The sequence below is a fragment of the Argopecten irradians genome, chromosome 1 (genome assembly GCF_041381155.1).
Source record: "Argopecten irradians isolate NY chromosome 1, Ai_NY, whole genome shotgun sequence".
NCBI lineage: Eukaryota > Metazoa > Mollusca > Bivalvia > Pectinida > Pectinidae > Argopecten > Argopecten irradians.
The window spans coordinates 26723238-26743554 of NC_091134.1; the positions used below are offsets into that span (position 1 = coordinate 26723238).

At 34.0% G+C, this 20317-nt stretch overlaps 1 long non-coding RNA gene across 1 annotated transcript; it reads right to left on the reverse strand.

Moving 5' to 3' along the window:
* Positions 1-635: 635 nt before the first annotated feature.
* Positions 636-15749, reverse strand: LOC138322468 (uncharacterized). Its single transcript, XR_011208403.1, has 3 exons — positions 15621-15749; positions 13682-13733; positions 636-4394 (listed from the first exon to the last, which is right to left on the reverse strand). It is a non-coding gene; the product is annotated as an uncharacterized lncRNA (long non-coding RNA).
* Positions 15750-20317: the final 4568 nt, after the last annotated feature.

Below are 20317 nucleotides of genomic sequence, written 5' to 3' on the forward strand. Positions count from 1 at the left end.
GCTGAAATTTGCATGAAATTTGCATGAAATGATCCTGACATGGTCCCGACAAAGTGTTGTTACATCTCTGGTTGATCCCAAATCGAAGATTGCTACCATGACACTATATCTAATGAATTTCCTACATGTTAAGGCCCTTACGCCTCTTGTTTGAAATAAAATTTGTGGAAAGAAATTGAAAATGATCCTGACATGGTCCTGACAAAGTGACACCATATGAAATTTATTTTACTATTGCCAAGGTAGTCAGATGACCGTTTAGGCCCTTTGGGCCTCTTGTTGAAGTTTGTTTCAAGAACTCATTTGTAGCAATGTAATTTATCAAACATGTAATTAGTTTAATACTTTAATACTTTTTTTATCATGTCTAGAGGTTCATGGTATGTTATTAATTACATATGTAGATAACCTTTAGCTTGAACTCCTTTAATTTACAAATTTCATATTGCATTGCCAACTGTGCAGGATCTCTGTATACAATTATTAATACTTGATGATATACATGTATTTTTCAACTATTGTGCAGAAAAAGAAACAAAATAAAATAAAGTTTATACTAACTATTAACAGAGGTACAAAACAGAAATGTTGAACAAAGAAACAGCTAGCTAATATAAAAGAAATTCAACCCAAAGTAAGCTATGTACACAGCTGGCTTTATTTCCTCGATACATATCCATTACAGAAACAGTGGAAACATTCTGGTGAATACTAATACAATAAATTGGAATCACAAGATCTTAACAGAACTTTAACACACACAAAAATCACCTTATACACTGCCTTGACAGGCTTTAATGATCGAGTGGCTGAGAATTCACAATGTACAAGTCTATCATAATGTAATTATACTTGTAGAGGATAGGGCCATCAAGGGTAAATAAAAATCCTCTATTGAATATTGGAATTTGTCACAAGTAAGAATTGATCAAACGCCAACAATACTTAAGTTTGTGAATTTTCAACAAGCGTGAATCAGGCAGAGTAAAGATCACATAAATAAAATATACAAGAGAAATGTCCCCACATGTACATCAAATACTAGTAAATAACAATCAGGTTGAATCTAAACATACATCAATCATATATTTCAAAATTATAATGTCGCTATGACAACTTCCATTTAAGTTCCATATCATTCTCAATTTTCCCTAATTTTCTATTGCTGCATGTCGTTATATCTACCCATGAACCATGTCATATCAAATCTGAAGGCATTTCAGGAGAAAACTGACCAATAACATGTCTAAAACAACTTTCTTTGAAGATTACAGAGAGTGACGTCAAAGACATACATTACGATGTACTGTATTTGATTCTTTTGATGTACATCAAGGGATCAAACTATCTGTTTTGTCTGTCGTCACACACAGAACCTTCAGTTTTACTATGACAATAACCCAGGAGTGGATCCAGACAGTGATACTCAAGTAGTAACCCCCGGAATAGCGAGAATGGTTCCACATATAATTAACTAATTGTTTGAAATTTATCCCATTTCAAAGCCCACTGTCTTCTTGCATGCAAAAGTTCAATAGCTCAAAACTGTTATCAAATAGTCAAAAGTATAGCACTTGTTCTTTTTGTAAACATTTCTTTCTGTTACAACTTAAATAGTATGTGGAATGACTGACAGCTAATTAGAATGACCAAATACGGTAGTTACATATACATTAGCAATTCAGCTGTGTGATGTCTCTCTCACAAGTGGATTCAGTTTTGTTATACAATTACATAACACTGCTAACTCACATTGACTCTTAACACTTTACACTCCATTAACAAAGATCTATATATATATTTACTAAATAGTTCATTATATACACATGCAAATTCATAAATATGTGCTGATAAATATTAACAAATGTTAAAAAAAAAAAAGGGGAAAAAAACCTTGAAAACAATTTGCATGACGGGCGCAAGAAGACTGTGTAATTGTGTGGTTGGAAAAGAGTTCCCAGCAGCTAAGTTTGCTAGTAACCCTAGAGCTGGGTAAATATTGCACAATGACATACATACCAGGAAAACTGGAATCTGGTCAGAAATTTTAGTTAAGTGACAAAGTCATTTCAGGCAAGACTTTTGTTAGTCTATTATGATCAATTCATTTCAAAATACTTATTCAATCAATTGTCCTTCATTGTATTGTTTCAGGTGTTGAGCAGCGTTGTTGAGATTTGCCTTTATTTGTATAGTTTACCATGTTTTAAAAATATTTGGCATGAAGACATGTTATTCCAACAATGGTAGAGTTGGACTACACTACTGTATGGAATGTTACAGAAAATGGATCTAAATCAAAGATGATCCTACTAGTTCAGATTTTTATTTTAAAGTCGTTCCTCCAGTTCAACATACAAAGTTACTTACTCTTTACATATGTTAACTAAAGTGTGGAAAAATAATCTTGGTTTGGCAAATACAGACCCGCAACTTTCAGATAAACACACAAATGAGCGGGTTCTAATACAAAATGAAGTAACAATAATACGACGGACAAACTAAACCAATATTAAACTCTGGAATGCTTATCTTTGTGTCCGACACACCTTCTCCTCAGGAAGTCATTTAGCTTTGTTTCAATAAACAGATTTTACAGACAATATCTTAAAATCATTTATTTAAGTTCTTAACAATAGATAGCTGTCTGTGCTTGATAGCATTTATTCAACTTTCAACTTTCAACAAACAAATGATGTATGTGGATAAAAGACCTGCTGTCAAAGGCAGATAACTCTGCCACTGTCTGTAACAAATCTATCCAACCAATTTGTGCATTTACAATGTACATTAGAGCTGTTTCTATAACAACAGAGACACAAGCATCACACTTAACAGTTAATGGGGCTAAAACAATGACCCATTGTCATAGAAAGCAGACATTATTATGATCTGTAGATCAGAACATCAATGAAACTTAAATCAACAGTAGCTAGGGTCATTAATAATTAGCATGGGATTACACGCTCCAGGCATAATCATACAATACCCAGGTATAAGTGATCAAACTGGTATCTTCTGGAAAATTGTGTGAATATTCGCTGGGCATCATTAGTATCCAAATATTAAGTTGTGTGATAGTCTGTGACTCGGGTATTGAGAAGGCTATGTACATTATCAATATTGTAAAACCTGGCATTGACACTGACTAATAGTATGATAGAGATTCTTTTTTGTTTATTTACAACTAAATGAAAATAAAATAAAAGAATGATGTCCTAACATATTTGCGTTTGTTTATCAACTAATGAACATATAACACTATAAGTTGTAGGATTTAGAATCTTCTCAAGACTTTTGATCTATCACAACCATATTTATCTGTCTATTTGTAAACATATAGCACAACTGAGGCTGAACTAGCAATCAATGGCTATAGTAATAATAGAATTCTGTAACATAAAGCATGTCTCGATCTCACAACAATATCCATTCAGTTCATATTTTCAATGCACTTTAAGACATTTTAAAGAAAAAATCTCAACTTCACTACAACTTTCATCAAATTTCACTTTTCTCTATATTTTAAAAGCAAAAAATAAAATAAGAGTCACAGGAATTTCTTTTATAATCAAAACTCCAAATTTCAGTAAATGACATGCATGCTGAAATCTGGAGTGCTGAAAGACCATTGTTTTTGGAAAGATCGGGTGCCTAATCAATTACTTAAGAGCATATGTGCAAACACAACAAGAGTGCTTTCATTACAATCCTCTTCATTCAACGATATATACAGTATAACAATAAATATGACTGAAACGTACTATCACTCTACACCATACACCCAACAACTGTGGTATCTATTTAGTTGCCTCCCCTTACTGCTATAGGAGTCTGCACCCTAGAGGGCAGCACCTCCCTCTACTACACTATTTCACATTTATATGGTATACACTAATGTCTCGGTCAATGGAAACCCTTGTTACAATGTTGTAGAAACATACTTAATGTAAACCTAATTAAACATATGAATGACACAGATGCTAAAAAAACAAGTGAATGACACAAGTGCTAAAACAAACATGCCAATGACACAGATGCTTCAGCAAACATGTCATTGACATAGATACTGATGCCACAGCAAGAATGTCAATGACAAAGACTTTATAATATCAAATGTGTCGTCAACACAAACACCAAACACACTAGGATTTGGTGTAAATAACCCCGATGGATGTTGAACCAATTTAGAAGTCAAAACAGATAGATTTTTATCAAACACACAATGAAATGTGTATCATAAATAACAAGTGTTTCCATTGATGTAATGAAGAGAGAAAAGACTGCTTCCTGTTGGGCCAGTGAAAGCTGACCATAGGTCTGTCGTCCAGAAGATCAAGGTTTAGATGTGGTATTTGATGGGGAGCTTCCTGTGTTACTTGTTGCCACCCAAACTGTAACAGAGGGTAACAAAATATCAGATACAAGTGAGAATATTGGTGCAAATGTAATCCCTATAGGAAATGATTTTCCACAAAGAAGTATGGTAATTACACAGATGAATATTTCCTCCAATTTTTCCGTCATTGTTAACAAGAGATCCCAGAGGGATCTTGGCGCCCACCAAAGAATGATCTATGTCTGACAACAGAAAGAGGGATCTTTTCCCTGCTTTTCAAACTTTTACTACATACTATATATGAACCTTGAGAAAGATCCTTTCAGTACTTTCTGAGATATGTAGCAGTAACAAACTTCAATTATCAAAATTCAAGATGGCTACCTGTCGATCATCTTGCTGACCGATCTGTCCCAAAATGCAATATGCACAACTAGGGTCGTAGGGGAACCTACATATGAAATTTGAGAAAGATTCCTTCAGTACTTTCTGGGAAATAGTGTTAACAAACTTTAACTATCAAAATCCAAGATGGCCGCCGGTCGGCTATCTTGTTGACCGATTCACTCCCAAAATGCAATATGCACAACTAGGGTTCAAGGGGAACATGAATATGAAATTTGAGAGAGATCCCTTCAGTACTTTCTGAGAAATAGCGGTAACAAACTTTAACTATCAAAATCCAAGATGGCCGTCAGTCGGTCGGCCATCTTGTTGACTGATTGGTCCCAAAATGCAATATGCACAACTAGGGCCCTAGGGGAACCTATATATGAAATTTGAGAAAGATCCCTTCAGTACTTTCTGGGAAATAGCGGTAACAAACTTTAACTATCAAAATCCAAGATGGCCGCCGGTCGGCCATCATTGTTGACCGATTGGTCCCAAAATGCAATATGCACAACTAGGGCCCTAGGGAAACCTACATATGAAATTTGAGAAAGATCCCTTAAGTACTTTCTGAGAAATAGCGGTAACAAACTTTAACTATCAAAATCCAAGATGGCCGTCAGTCGGTCGGCCATCTTGTTGACCGATTGGTCCCAAAATGCAATATGCACAACTAGGGCCCAAGGAGAACCAACATATGAAATTTGAGAAAGATCCCTTCAAAACTTTCTGAGAAATAGCGGTAACAAACTTTAACTATCAAAATCCAAGATGGCCGCCAGTCGGCCATCTTGTTGACCGATTGGTCCCAAAATGCAATATGCACAACTAGGGCCCTAGGGGAACCTACATGTAAAATTTGAGAAAGATCCCTTCAGTACTTTCTGAGAAATAGCGGTAACAAACTTTAACTATCAAAATCCAAGATGGCCGTCAGTCGGTCGGCCATCTTGTTGACTGATTGGTCCCAAAATGCAATATGCACAACTAGGGCCCTAGGGGAACCTATATATGAAATTTGAGAAAGACCCCTTCAGTACTTTCTGGGAAATAGCGGTAACAAACTTTAACTATCAAAATCCAAGATGGCCGCCAGTCGGCCATCATTGTTGACCGATTGGTCCCAAAATGCAATATGCACAACTAGGGCCCTAGGGAAACCTACATATGAAATTTGAGAAAGATCCCTTAAGTACTTTCTGAGAAATAGCGGTAACAAACTTTAACTATCAAAATCCAAGATGGCCGCCAGTCGGCCATCTTGTTGACCGATTGGTCCCAAAATGCAATATGCACAACTAGGCCCCTAGGGAAACCTACATATGAAATTTGAGAAAGATCCCTTAAGTACTTTCTGAGAAATAGCGGTAACAAACTTTAACTATCAAAATCCAAGATGGCCGCCAGTCGGCCATCTTGTTGACCGATTGGTCCCAAAATGCAATATGCACAACTAGGGCTCTAGGGGAACCTACATATGAAATTTGAGAAAGATTCCTTCAGTACTTTCTGAGAAATAGCGGTAACAAACTTTAACTATCAAAATCCAAGATGGCCGCCGGTCGGCCATCTTGTTGACCGATTGATCCCAAAATGCAATATGCACAACTAGGGCCCTAGGGGAACCTGCATGTGAAATTTGAGAAAGATCCCTTCTCTACTTTCTGAGAAATAGCGGTAACAAACTTTAACTATCAAAATCCAAGATGGCCGCCAGTCGGCCATCATTGTTGACCGATTGGTCCCAAAATGCAATATGCACAACTAGGGCCCTAGGGAAACCTACATATGAAATTTGAGAAAGATCCCTTAAGTACTTTCTGAGAAATAGCGGTAACAAACTTTAACTATCAAAATCCAAGATGGCCGCCAGTCGGCCATCTTGTTGACCGATTGGTCCCAAAATGCAATATGCACAACTAGGCCCCTAGGGAAACCTACATATGAAATTTGAGAAAGATCCCTTCAGTACTTTCTGGGAAATAGCGGTAACAAACTTTAACTATCAAAATCCAAGATGGCCGCCAGTCGGCCATCTTGTTGACCGATTGGTCCCAAAATGCAATATGCACAACTAGGCCCCTAGGGAAACCTACATATGAAATTTGAGAAAGATCCCTTAAGTACTTTCTGAGAAATAGCGGTAACAAACTTTAACTATCAAAATCCAAGATGGCCGCCAGTCGGCCATCTTGTTGACCGATTGGTCCCAAAATGCAATATGCACAACTAGGGCCCTAGGGGAACCTACATGTGAAATTTGAGAAAGATCCCTTTAGTTATTTCTGAGAAATAGCGGTAACAAACTTTAACTATCAAAATCCAAGATGGCCGCCAGTCGGCCATCTTGTTGACCGATTGATCCCAAAATGCAATATGCACAACTAGGGCCCTAGGGGAACCTGCATGTGAAATTTGAGAAAGATCCCTTCTCTACTTTCTGAGAAATAGCGGTAACAAGAATTGTTAACGGACGGACGGACGGACGGACGGACGGACGGACGGACGGACGGACGACGGACCACGGACGAAAGGCGATTTGAATAGCCCACCATCTGATGATGGTGGGCTAAAAATGTACAATTTTCCCTGAAATTGACACTTGCATTATCGTTATCAAATTACAGTACAGGTACAATAACTCTAGTCAGAATCAGCAAAAGATAATTGTTGATAATTGCTCTGAGATATTAAGTAAAGAAATATTGTATTCTCAGATCATAAACTTACTGAGTTTTGCTGTATCATCAGCAAATATTTTTAGAAAACTTATGAGACATATATATATATAAAGGATAATTAACTTAACTTGCAGGATTAGAGTTTCAACAAAACAACATAACATAATTAATATTATATAATACTGAAATAAAGATATATTAGCTAACATCATTTAAAATGTGAATTACCAAAAATTCTAATATATAAACCAAAAACAATGGGTTTTAGCTATAGATGATGGTGAAGTATGATAATCAATGTTTGGTGTAAATCCTTTATAAACAAAGTACACATCCAATAGGACAATTATTTCTTTATGAAATATTACCTGTTGTGGATATGAATCATGATTACTTAAGTAAAATCTTTGTGCAATTTATCACCCTGGAGTTAATAAAAAACTTGGATTGAAACTAGTCTTTGATTATAGTATATTACTGCTATGGTCTAATGTCTAATAATGAACACACAACAAACCAACATGAAAGAAATTAGCCAGGTCATGTACACTTTCATATTTAAACTTTGTGATAAAATAGTGAAAAATATGTATACCAAACATCAATCGAAAGTTTTCAAAGAAAGAAATATTTTTTCAAATGGCATGCTAGCTGAAATAGATAATGACCACAGTGCAACTATGATATTAAATGGGGGTGATATCTACTGTGGACAATGAACTATCAGGCTATCATTGATCACAGACACTGTATTATATATACCTACTTATACTATGACAATTATTTGGTCAAGGTGCCATATTGCTCATATTGATATGGTTAAAAATAAAACCTTGTTCCGGTCAAAGTCATGTACTGAGCCTATGGTTAAGAAGGCACAGTCAAGTACTGTTTCTATGGTTACCAAGGTTAAGTCAAGTACTGTTCATATGATTACCAACGACTGTTTCTATTGTTATCAAGGTTAAGTCAAGGACCGTTCCTATGGTTACCAAGGTTAAGTCAAGGACTGTTCATAGGATTACGAAGGTTAAGTCAAGTACTGTTCCTATGGTTACCAAGGTTCAGTCAAGGACTCTTCCTATGGTTACCAAGGTTAAGTCAAGTACTGTTCATATGATCACTTAGTACTGTTCCTAGTACTGTTCCTATGGTTACCAAGGTTAAGTCAATGACTGTTCCTATTGTTACAAAGGTTAAGTCAAGGACTGTTCCTATGGTTACCAATGTGAAGTCAAGTACTTTTACTATGGTTAATAAGGTTAAGTCAAGTACTGTTACTATGGTTAATAAGGTTAAGTCAAGTACTGTTACTATGGTTACCAAGGTTAAGTAAAGTACTGTTACTATGGTTACCAGGGTTAAGTCAAGTACTGTTACTATGGTTACCAAGGTTAAGTAAAGTACTGTTACTATGGTTACCAGGGTTAAGTCAAGGACTGTTACTATGGTTACCAAGGTTAAGTCAAGTACTGTGCATATGATAACCAAGTAGTGTTCCTATGGTTACCAAGGTTAAGTTAAGTAGCGAAGGACTGTTTATATGGTTCCGAGGTTAAGTCAAGTACTGTTCCTATGGTTACTAAGGTTAAGACAAGTACTGTTTCTATGGTTACCAAGGCTAAGTTAAGTACTGTTCATATAATTACGAAGTACTGTTCATATTGTTACCAATGTTAAGTCAAGTACTGTTCCTATGGTTACCAAGGTTGTATAATGTTTCTATTGTTACTTTATAATGTCTTTTGCCAAAGAGTGTCAGAACTCTGTCCCTATATAAATTGCAGGAAATAAGTGATTGTCACACTCTACAAATAAGTCTGTATTAATTTTTGTTAATGTAATTATAATTTTGTGTTTCAATGTCAAAATTTCAAAAAAGGATTTAAAACATTTTTTTGTTTTTGTTTTTTTTGTTTGTTTAAAACTAAATAGCAATTACATCACATTTATGTACAACATTTACTACTAATAAATTCACATCATGCAAGAGACAATAAGTGATCAATCTAAACAAAACTTGAATCTCAGAAAGATCACTGACTTGATCATAGTTGGCAGAAGAAAACACGGCACAAATGATGAGAGAAAATTCATGCCAAAAATAAGGTGCCGATGGCTCTGGTGAAAGAGAAAGAGAAGCTCACCAGTGTTAGCCAGCGTATTTGGAGTAAGCCCAAACTGTTCTCAGCAAAGGAGAGAGACACAGACATTAATATCATATCGAACCACCCATATATAGCACAGTGGTGTCCCCAATGTCAAGGTCATTAGTCAACTCACATCAATCAGGATGGATTGAGATTGGTACTTGTAAAATGACTACATCTAGATGAAGATTTTTGGGTACTTGTTATTAATATTATGAAACATTTGTCTTGCCTTTTGCCTAGAACATCATTTAGAATATAGCCTCATTTGAAATCGTAAATAATTTTACTATTATCATTTCTGTAGCAATTAAACTCATTCCATTTATTATGATTGCAGTGTTTATAGGTCAATGAATAGGTCAGTCTGTCCAATCAGCTGTTCTACTCAGTATTAGGCAGTGACCCAGCCGAATGATATAACATTTGGAAAGGATATGACTTTAGATATGTACTTCTCATAAAACAAATCTTCAGACATAAACGTCACATATCTTTAACACCTGAAATCTGTTGATGACCTGAAAGTAATCTGGTGAGTAGACTGTAATGACAATGAAATCTTGAGGACATCCTAGTGTCAGAGTAGAAAAAACAGATCGAAACATGTTAATTTTGTATAATAATAATAAAAATTGTAGACCTATTATCATTGTATAAAGTTTTAAGAATCAGTCCTGGACATGGTTAATCTGAAAAGTGTAAAGCACCCCTCACTTCACCCACACAGCTAGAATCGGATACATGTACAATTTGATAGGGTTATATTAAATTATCATGCTGTGTGTCAACGTATGTCTGGATCCATCCACTTCATTTTGAACAAGACATTACCATACAATTCAAGGCAATGGATCGCTTCTGTGAGATGAATAGCACACTGAACTGACATCACAAAGCTATATTGAGCTACACTCCAGCTTTCATTAACTTCTCTGTAAATCTTATTAACAAAATTCAGTTGTTTCCAAGTTTTATTGCTAATGACTACAAAAATGCATGAAGAGAAATTTTGGAATAAATAAAAACTCGAAGTCTAAGACAACATCAGAAGCAAACTATGACCTTGACCTATCCAATCTCCAACGACCTAGAACATACACCACATCTAAATATATGTCATGTACCAAGGGAGACAATCATTCCGTATACACAACTATATACACACCGACATATACATGATATCTGAGTAATGAACATTTGTGTGTAGATAGTCCCCGTACAGATACGTAGATGTGTGAGGCAGTGCAACATTATACTCAACATCCATAAGATTTCACAGTGAACTATATATATATTCCAGCTTTTGATTTAGACCAGTTCAATTATATATCAAAAGGTAAGCCAATGAATCTGTTATACAGTTGAGGAGTTTATCCCCTTATCTTCAGAGTTAAGATTACCAAGATAAACTTGCTAATGAGAATGATAACTATAATTTTCATTTCATATAAACATTCATGGTTATCATTTATAGCATTCCATCACTTTGATGTAGCTCTTTGTATCTAAAGATTAAATTTTACAATACATTAGTATTACCAGTGTAGTACCAGTATTCTACCATCAGACTATATGTATAATATGTATGCTTATAATTTATATTTCTTATCACACTATCCAATTTCTAACTGCAGCATAGAGATTTACAAAAAATAATTTGATTAGTATCATAATTTATCAGACCAATAATTGTTTACAACAGGAGGTGACATATCTCACACATCTACACTGATAACACCTACTTCTCATCCCACCACAATGGGGGGATGTGGGGTGTGAGGACACAGTAGGTACGTGTGTACTCACACAGTCTTACTGATGGACTGGTGCAACACAGATTTACACACTTGATACCAATATGCCAAAAACATGATGGGGTAACCTATAAATTGGTCAGGCCATTTTAATTTTTCAAGTTTCCTCTCTAAGTATAATGGAGATAGTGTACCATAACCATCAACTTTTGTACAAGTAATACATACCAGGTGTATGGACACTAACGTTGATTTAACCATCATAGACAATGAGTTACCAGAAGTATCAGGGATACAAATGGTGCTGCCATTCACAAATAATGATTTATCCATAGAGTCACATGCTTCAAAACAATAGTCATATACCCTTGTCCATATACCCTATGGTACAAACAAAATACACTGACACTCTGAGGAAGGACAACAGTACACAGAATATAGCTATCACAGCCACACAGAAACTATAAACACTCGGACTACTAGACATTGTCATGTCTTTGGCATATTGGTATATACATAAACATGTAAAATGAAAATTTTTGCCTCCATACGCACATAAACCCATTTTACAACAAAAGCAAATTGAGCATATAAGAAAAATTAAAGATAGATAAAATGAGTTTGAAAAGACTGGCAGTAAAACCAGGGCAAAAATTTGCAATTTACACCTGATATTGAACAAGCAGGGTTTATAGACAGAGGGAACCATCTAATTCACATCTATCTTACTTCTCGTTTAACTATAGGATGTTCCCACCCACACTGTAAGAGAACAGGAAAATGGGAGCATTAGTATTATCATTTTTTGACCACAAACATGCACTAATACAACTCATCAAATGTATTTTGTTCAAAATACAAATGTCTATATTACATTCTAAAATATTATCATTTTTTATTTTTTTATTTTTTTAATATTTCTGAAATATTACACCAATGATGCAGTAAATCAATGTTAGAGTTTTAATTTCCTTATTTTTTTAAAATTTAATATCAACATATTAATGTACACTATATTTACAGGCAATTGCTTGTTTTATGTCAAAACAAATAATAGCTAGGTTCAAGGAGAGAAATGTGTTTTAAAACATACAAATAACAAAATGTTATTGTTTACTGGCACAAATCAGTGTAAAGAATCATAAATTACAGCTTATACATTGTTAGTGATAAGGCAAGGCACAATACTATAAATAACACCTGTCTGAAGATATTATGTCTTTATGTCATACTCAATTTTCTAGCTATTCAAATTACATTACCGGGTACTCATTTTCAAATTCCAGGGCATGTTTCTGGTGTGTACCTGTAATCACTTACCTGTAAATTGTTACATTAATTAAGACTGCTCCAACTATTTTCCTTAACCACTAGCTACACCAATAGGTTGTAAGATGAAAACTTATGCCTTAAATATCAATAGCAATCACTGGATTACCTCCCTTGTCATGGTTTGTACAGAAATTAAAAAAATATTATTCAAGGACTTTTTAAGGTCTTTTCAAGCCATTTTTTGTCATTTTCAAGGCCCCATTGAAATCAAATATAGATTCAATCAATACAAAAGCAAATGGTCGGTAAGTTACAACTTCTGGAACAATTGCTGAATTGATCATTTACATAGAAATAGTTCATTAAATGAAGTTCTAGGATGTATCTAAATCAGAACATGAACATGGTCCGGAGTACGGAATTAAAAATCTGGATTGAATAAGGTTTTGAATAAGAAATCAAATTTTATTTTAGAACAAATGTATAATTCAAAGACTTTTTAAGGCCATTTCGTTAATTTAAGGACTTTTCAAGGCCAAACTCTTAATTTAAAGACTTTTCAAGGCCAAACTCTTAATTTAAGGACTTTCAAGGCCAACACTTTTAAAAATTCAAGTACTTTTCAAGGCCTGTTACCACCATGCTTGTTTGTATCTAACCAATGCACATAAAATCCCATCATGTCAAAATGAAGATTCACATGTATAAAAATGTATCAATGAAACTGGAAAATCAAAACATCAACAAAGTCACTGAAAAAAAAACCCAAGTAGATAAAGTTTATCTCAATTGAAGAAAAAATTTGTATCTAATAAATGTTAGTTTTTTTTCTCATTCAGATAAGCACCGATTATCATCCCAATTTATTGTCCCTACCCCAGCACTGATGTAGCCTTAGAGCCATTACATAAATAGTGTTTTAAACATATTTATTATTTTACAATCATTTCATTCTGATTTCATCTAATAATTCCCACATAATTTTGAACATTCAACAGGATCGTAACAGGTCGTTTAGGCTATATAACCAGTCCCTGGGGTAGGGTTCCGAAATATGCAGGGGTAGGGATGTGTGAGCCCAAACCAACTTACCAGCGATAATGATGATTATAATCACTATAACACTTATCAGTATCAACCACATCTGAAACGGACAACATCAAAATGCAAACAAAAAATAAGGGAAAAAAACAACAACATAAAAACAAATAGACAGAATGCCATATAATATCGTCTATATTTATAAGAACACAAGTTTCACTAAATCACTACATACTTATAATATTTATAATATTATCATTGTACCAAGTTTCGATCAGGAGTTGATTCTGTGTTTTTTTAAATAAATTTAATATGGTTGGATCTTTTAATAAACAAGTCATATTTTGCAAGTGAAAATAACCCATAGAACCTGTGAAAAAAAATTGATTTAGATTCTGTGCCAAATGAGTAAAAAAACTGGTGACATATGTCATAGTGAAAATATCAGTGTATCAAGAATTTTACCACTCTCCCAACACTTCTCTTTATAATTTACTTTCTCTTTGTTTTTAATGCTTAAAGGTCTATTAAACATTAATTCAGAAAAGTTCTTCAGAATTATTCTAAATACCCTTTGGGTTATAAAGTCATCAACAGAAAAAACAAAAGGGTCCAAAATTCAGCCAAATGGAAAGAGCTGCGTTGAAGGTAATCTCCCTTGACATAAGAGATAAAATATGGCATTATCATACGAAACCACATAATCTAAGCTTACACAATACCATCTACAACAACATAGTGGATAGGATGGTCATTTTACAAAATATACTTTTTTTGACAATTTTTTATTTTTTTTTTATTTTAATCAAACTGGAAATGCCTGTATAAGGAAATGAACTCACCTTCAAAAGTTCTTGTTACAAAGAGTAGGCTAATGTTTTTAATTTTTTTTAGTTTTGGAATCAAACAAAGACTATATTACCCAACCATTAGGTCATCAGCCTTATTTTCTAGATTTGTTCTACACAGAATGGTAGACCAGGCATGAATCTAATATGGCGATTTACATATTCAAATGACCAATTTCATTTTTAAATAGAAATTTCTTCAATATCTTTCAAAATAGAAATGTCAAATTTAACATAAAAAATAAATATGAAAGGAATTAACAAAATATACAGACTAGATAAAAAATCAATTGTCTAGAAATAAATACCACAAGACAATATTCAGGTGCTAAATAAAGCTTTGTGTATAATGTTTTTACAACAGTCACTTGGCACTCACCAGCAATTATAATTACTATAACAGCAATTATACTTCCGAGTATTATCATCATCTGTAAATTAGCAGTTATCTCCCTTGTTACTCAATAAACCACAATGTGTTTACAGGTGATTATCTATTACCTTTCCTATTATGACTGCACTTTTTCATATTAGTCATCATTGCTTAGTAATCATAATAAATAAACTCGCTATTTTGTAGAATATCAAAATTATTGCTAAAATTTGAAAAATAAAACTTGTAATTATCGTCTCTTTGACATATCTAATTCTAGAGTTTCAAACTAGGGAGAGATAATCTAGTATTAGAATTCTTTGGAAAATCTTATCAACAACTTCAGGTATGTTGGCTATTCTATTCTAAGAGTTTAAGACCAATACTTATATAACTTTAGATGGTAGTTTAAAGGGGGATAAATCCCTTTTTTGCTGGTATTCTTTATATAAATGCAGATTGTTATGCTATTAAAAATCTACAAAAGTCTCCTTTTTTATATTGAAATAACTGACGCTATATATCAGGATATTCTGCCAATCATTTAAAGAACCGAAACTTCATTTCAAGAAAATTAGGTTATCCCATACATGTATTTAAGTTGTGTTTCTGATACATAAATTTTGGTTGTGTATCTATTACATGTACTTTAGTTATGTAGAGTTATCAGCTTAAATTAGCAGGTTGTATTGAACAAAAGTATATAATTTATAGAAATACTTCTACCATGGGGAATCTCCTACAGAAATATCTTTGTTTTAATTCGTACCTTGCAATTCTTCCACCAGAATTTCCTTTTAAGTTTACCAGCACTCGCCTCAAACTGAGAGGCACCGGCCTGCAGAGCATCTAGAAAAGAAAATCATCAAACAATTATTATGTCTTTATTTCCTTACACAGCATTGGTAGTGTATATCTAATGATAAGATGTGACATACTTATATCAGTTGTAGACTACTGTCAAAGCTAGTCAATTTCTAAAATGAAGATTTTAATTGCATTCCTGAGCACACTCAGACTTAAGACAAACCTGAATCCCCCTATAGAATAATTTATGTAGAGATTGAACAGTGTTTTGATTGCGTTAAAAGTGGTATGAACGCAATGGGATACAGACATATTCAATGTAGTGCGTTAGCGCTATATGTAGAATATGTCTGTATCTCGTTGCATTCATACCACCTTTGACCCAATCAAAACACTGTTAACGCGCTACATGTAGAATATGTCTGTATCTCGTTGCATTCATACCACCTTTGACGCAATCAAAACACTGTTCAATCTTTATATTTACATAAATAAGTTCACTTTTATACCTCAAATTTAACACGGTGATGGTTGCTAAGTTGAGTAACTACGGTGCCTAGTCAGGATGACCGAAGATATAGTACCGATTGTTGAATGTTATAGCTGCAGTTTTATTTGAAATATAACAATAACACCTTTAAATTATTTTTAAATTATGGTTTTTTCCTTCAATTTGATAATATATCAATAATGTCCATTTCGACATTGACATTACCGGTATGTATCGTTGTCAGAATAGTGATGCGGTCCGAAATGGAGCGAGCCGCCATATTTGATATTCAACCAAGAAATTAAAGTAACCGTGATATAGCCTATTGATGATATTACCATTAAGCTGCTGAATGTTTTTTATGTATGTAGTGGTCTACAAAAGCGATATAGACTGAATTCTTTATAGTCATGGCTTTTATTGTATTGTACGGGGGATAGACAAGTGTTTGCATGGTGTGTGTTGGCCTATTTTGAAAGCAAAGACGGGGGGTAAAGCTGATGATACTGTTTCGGATATGGTATTACCTGTAATGGTTTTTTTCTTCTGGAAACTTGTACATGACCTGTTAGCCTATTGTTCCCCTATTGTTCCCAGAATTGTTCTCCGACAATCAGATGTTCTGTATATTTAGGTGAGATGAGTGGCCGTACACACATACTGACGTAACTTCTGTATGGAATTTCCCCAAACGCCCCTTAGTTATAGCCTCGTCCAGTGATTCATTTGGTTGTTTATTACCATTAAAATGCTTGAAGACACCCTTTGTTTTGATGTCAAATACATATATTTAATTAGATCTAATAGAAACTTTCTATTGTTATTTTGAAATCCGTCAAGACTCAACCTATAATGCAAAATCTTATCGAAGCTTGAACTAGAAGTAGTCTCAAGCTGCACTGCGTTTGTATTCATACGTCATTGCGATTACATTAATTTGAACGCAACTCCCATCCCATTGACTATATAGGGGTATATCAAAATGAAAACAAAACTATAGGAATTAATCCATATATGAAATGAGAGACGTAAGGTGCGATAACAGAGTTATCGTTCCTTCGGAACGAATGTTAACCACGACGATTTTAACCTACCAACACGCTTATAACCGCAAGTTGGGTAATAAGGAAATTGACAGAAAGTTTTTAATGATATTTTACAGTTAAGTAAATCCAGGCGTGATCTATCTTCTGAGATAGTTGTTGACTCTACGAAAATTCATTTGAGGGAGAAATTTTGGGTCAAACAGGCAAAAATCAACATTTTCACCGCTAGTTTCTGTTTAATACGTCCTGTTGAATTTAATGATACAGTAGGTGAACAGAAATTATCAGTAGTAAAAAGTGGGTGTTTTTCTGAATAAAATGGTTCCTCTAAGTCTTTAATAGGTGCCACAAAACTCCAACACGGTGGTCTCGAAATTAGGTATATTTTTGACGTTGATCAGGAATTTCCCCATGGAATGTTCTAGAATGTTCTAGAAGGTTCTCGAAGCGTCTACATATGACGTCATTTCCGGAAATCCCAATATTGTGTATTGAGCCGGTTCGTGAATGTTGAAGCCGCCTTCGCTGTTCAAGTTAAGTATCCAATATAAGGTAAGTAGTTATGCATTTTATGTTTTGTAGACACTGGATCACTATCGTTGGATATAAGTATTATTTCATGTGTAATATTTGATGTTAAGAGTTTGTTGTTGTCTGATTTGATTGTTTTTGTAAGCCTGCAGTTCAGAGTGTTAGGCCTACTGTTAATTATAAATATAACACGAGACTGACTGACAACAGAACCAAAGCGTTTCAAATCATAGCTTGAAAACTGTCAGTTGTACTTGCTCTGAGACAGATGCTGTTTGAATATACGTTACTGCTAATATAGTGTTTGATTGTGTAATTAAATTGCTACATAAGCCATAGTTGACGCTTGTTTAGATTGTTTTTTTATTACTGTTTACAACTGCAGCCAGTCTAAAAATAGCACCGAGCTTCACCTGTGTGTAGTCCGCGATCCGTTGACGAGTCCAGCACTTGGCCTAATAATGCATTAGTGCTGTAGTTAACAATTTGAAGACTTTTAATGAATTTCACTGACAGTGTGTCAGGACATTTCGATTTCCTGACCATGTCTTGATGACATGTTTTTTGTAGGGTCCTAAGTATTGATATTAAAACAATTCCTATGAGTAAATGCATGGGTAAAACAGAACAGACATGGTTTCCAGAATTTTAAATATGTAAACAGAACAGGCCTGGCTTCAAGTTATTCTCACTATTTTAATTCGACAGACAAACCGATTGATTACGGATATCGTCCAATTACTTCAATCGGTTAACAATTAAGGAATGTACATGTGCATATTAATGAGTGTGATTGACAACATACCATATTAATGAGTGTGATTGACAACATACCAACAGTGTGCACGTGCATACATATACGCCATGTGCAGACACCACACATCATGTCTGATACAGATAACACATAAAGTTTGTGCAATTTGTTTCGCATATCACATATATATATACATGTACATGTACATGTGTAGTGGACCAATGTCCATTGTATTGATAATATTACACCATCAATACTTAGTGTTAAGGAAATTCTTGTTAAATTATTTATTACAGTTTTATTTTACACAATATATACTAGTTTTATTGCTTAATTAATTTATATTCATTATGTCCTTATGTGTCAGGATCCATTTAGCATTGCTTTGCCCTCAAGAAAATCTAAATAACTCTTTCAAGGGAGGCAATTCAAGATTTATCCCTCCACATACATAGACCATAATTGTATATGGTTTGTGAATGGTTAAGAAGTTCAGACATGATACCACTAGCCCTCCACCTCTGAAACCAATTGCGAGTTGAATCCCATATGGGGCAGTAAGTTGTTAGGTACTGCTGGTTCATGGTTTTTCTCCGGGTACTCTGGCTTTCCTTGAGCATCTAAACCTAGCACGTCCAAATGTGTGAAATGGAAGATGAGCAGTAACTGATCATGAACGAATAAAAGTTGTAAACATTGAATAAAACCCCAACAAAGATAAGAGACTTAAGTTCTAGTTGTACGTTACATGTAGAGATATATACCAGTATGTATATATGTTCAATGTATACACAAGATGTTTTGTTTATACATAGCATATACATGCAGTTACAGAAGTTGAACGAAAGTTTTAAAACTAAAAGTGAAGTACATGTATATAAAGATTATATACCGGACCCTATGTAATCATGTATGTGTATAAAAAAAACCACAAAAAACCCACTGATTCCATTATCTATTAACACAGCTACTGAACAAATTTCATTTTCTTTACATTTCTTCCATAAATATTTTTTTTATTTTTTTTTATTTAGAAACATGTACACTTGGTATTTTGAAGAAAAAAAATCTTGAATATTTAACATATAAATATTATTCTAGAAACCTGAATAGTCTAAGCCCTTTCGTAAAATTATTGTACAAAACACACATGGCAAAAACCATGGCATAATGCTGAATGTTGAAACATATAATACAATGTTTTTCTTACATTAATATTTGAAGCTACATGTAGATCACTGCTATACAAACATACAATGTACATTGTATTTGCACATAAATTTTGATTAAGAATGTCTCATTTAGCTATATTCTGGAAACAAATATCATTTTTGGCAAGCTTAAGCTTAAGTGCTGGCTGGTGCTCAAAATCCCCTGCAATTATGGAGTTATCTCCCCTACTGACAAATTTTATAGAAAACACAAACAGATGTATACATGTACATGTATATCCATTGATTCACTGATTGGAAATTTTTAATAGAATTTTTTGATGAAATGTGGGTAGTGGAGACATTTAAATAATTATTTATGAAAATGCATATTTCCAAAGTAAGAATTCAAAACTTGTGATGTCATATGCATGATATTTCCACTTCTTTGATGCCATTTTTGATTTTTTATAAATCAGAAAAAGTACAAATATATATTGCAGAATAACAATGTAAGTATAAGGATTTGTGCTGATATTGGTGATGTCATTGAGTATTTATGACATCATAGATACTGTCCATATGATTATATATATACATGTATACTGATGATGTTGTCTGATAACTACCCCCGGGTACATGTATGTGATATGCTGGGATGAAGGGCTACTAAGTTTGACGGGTCAC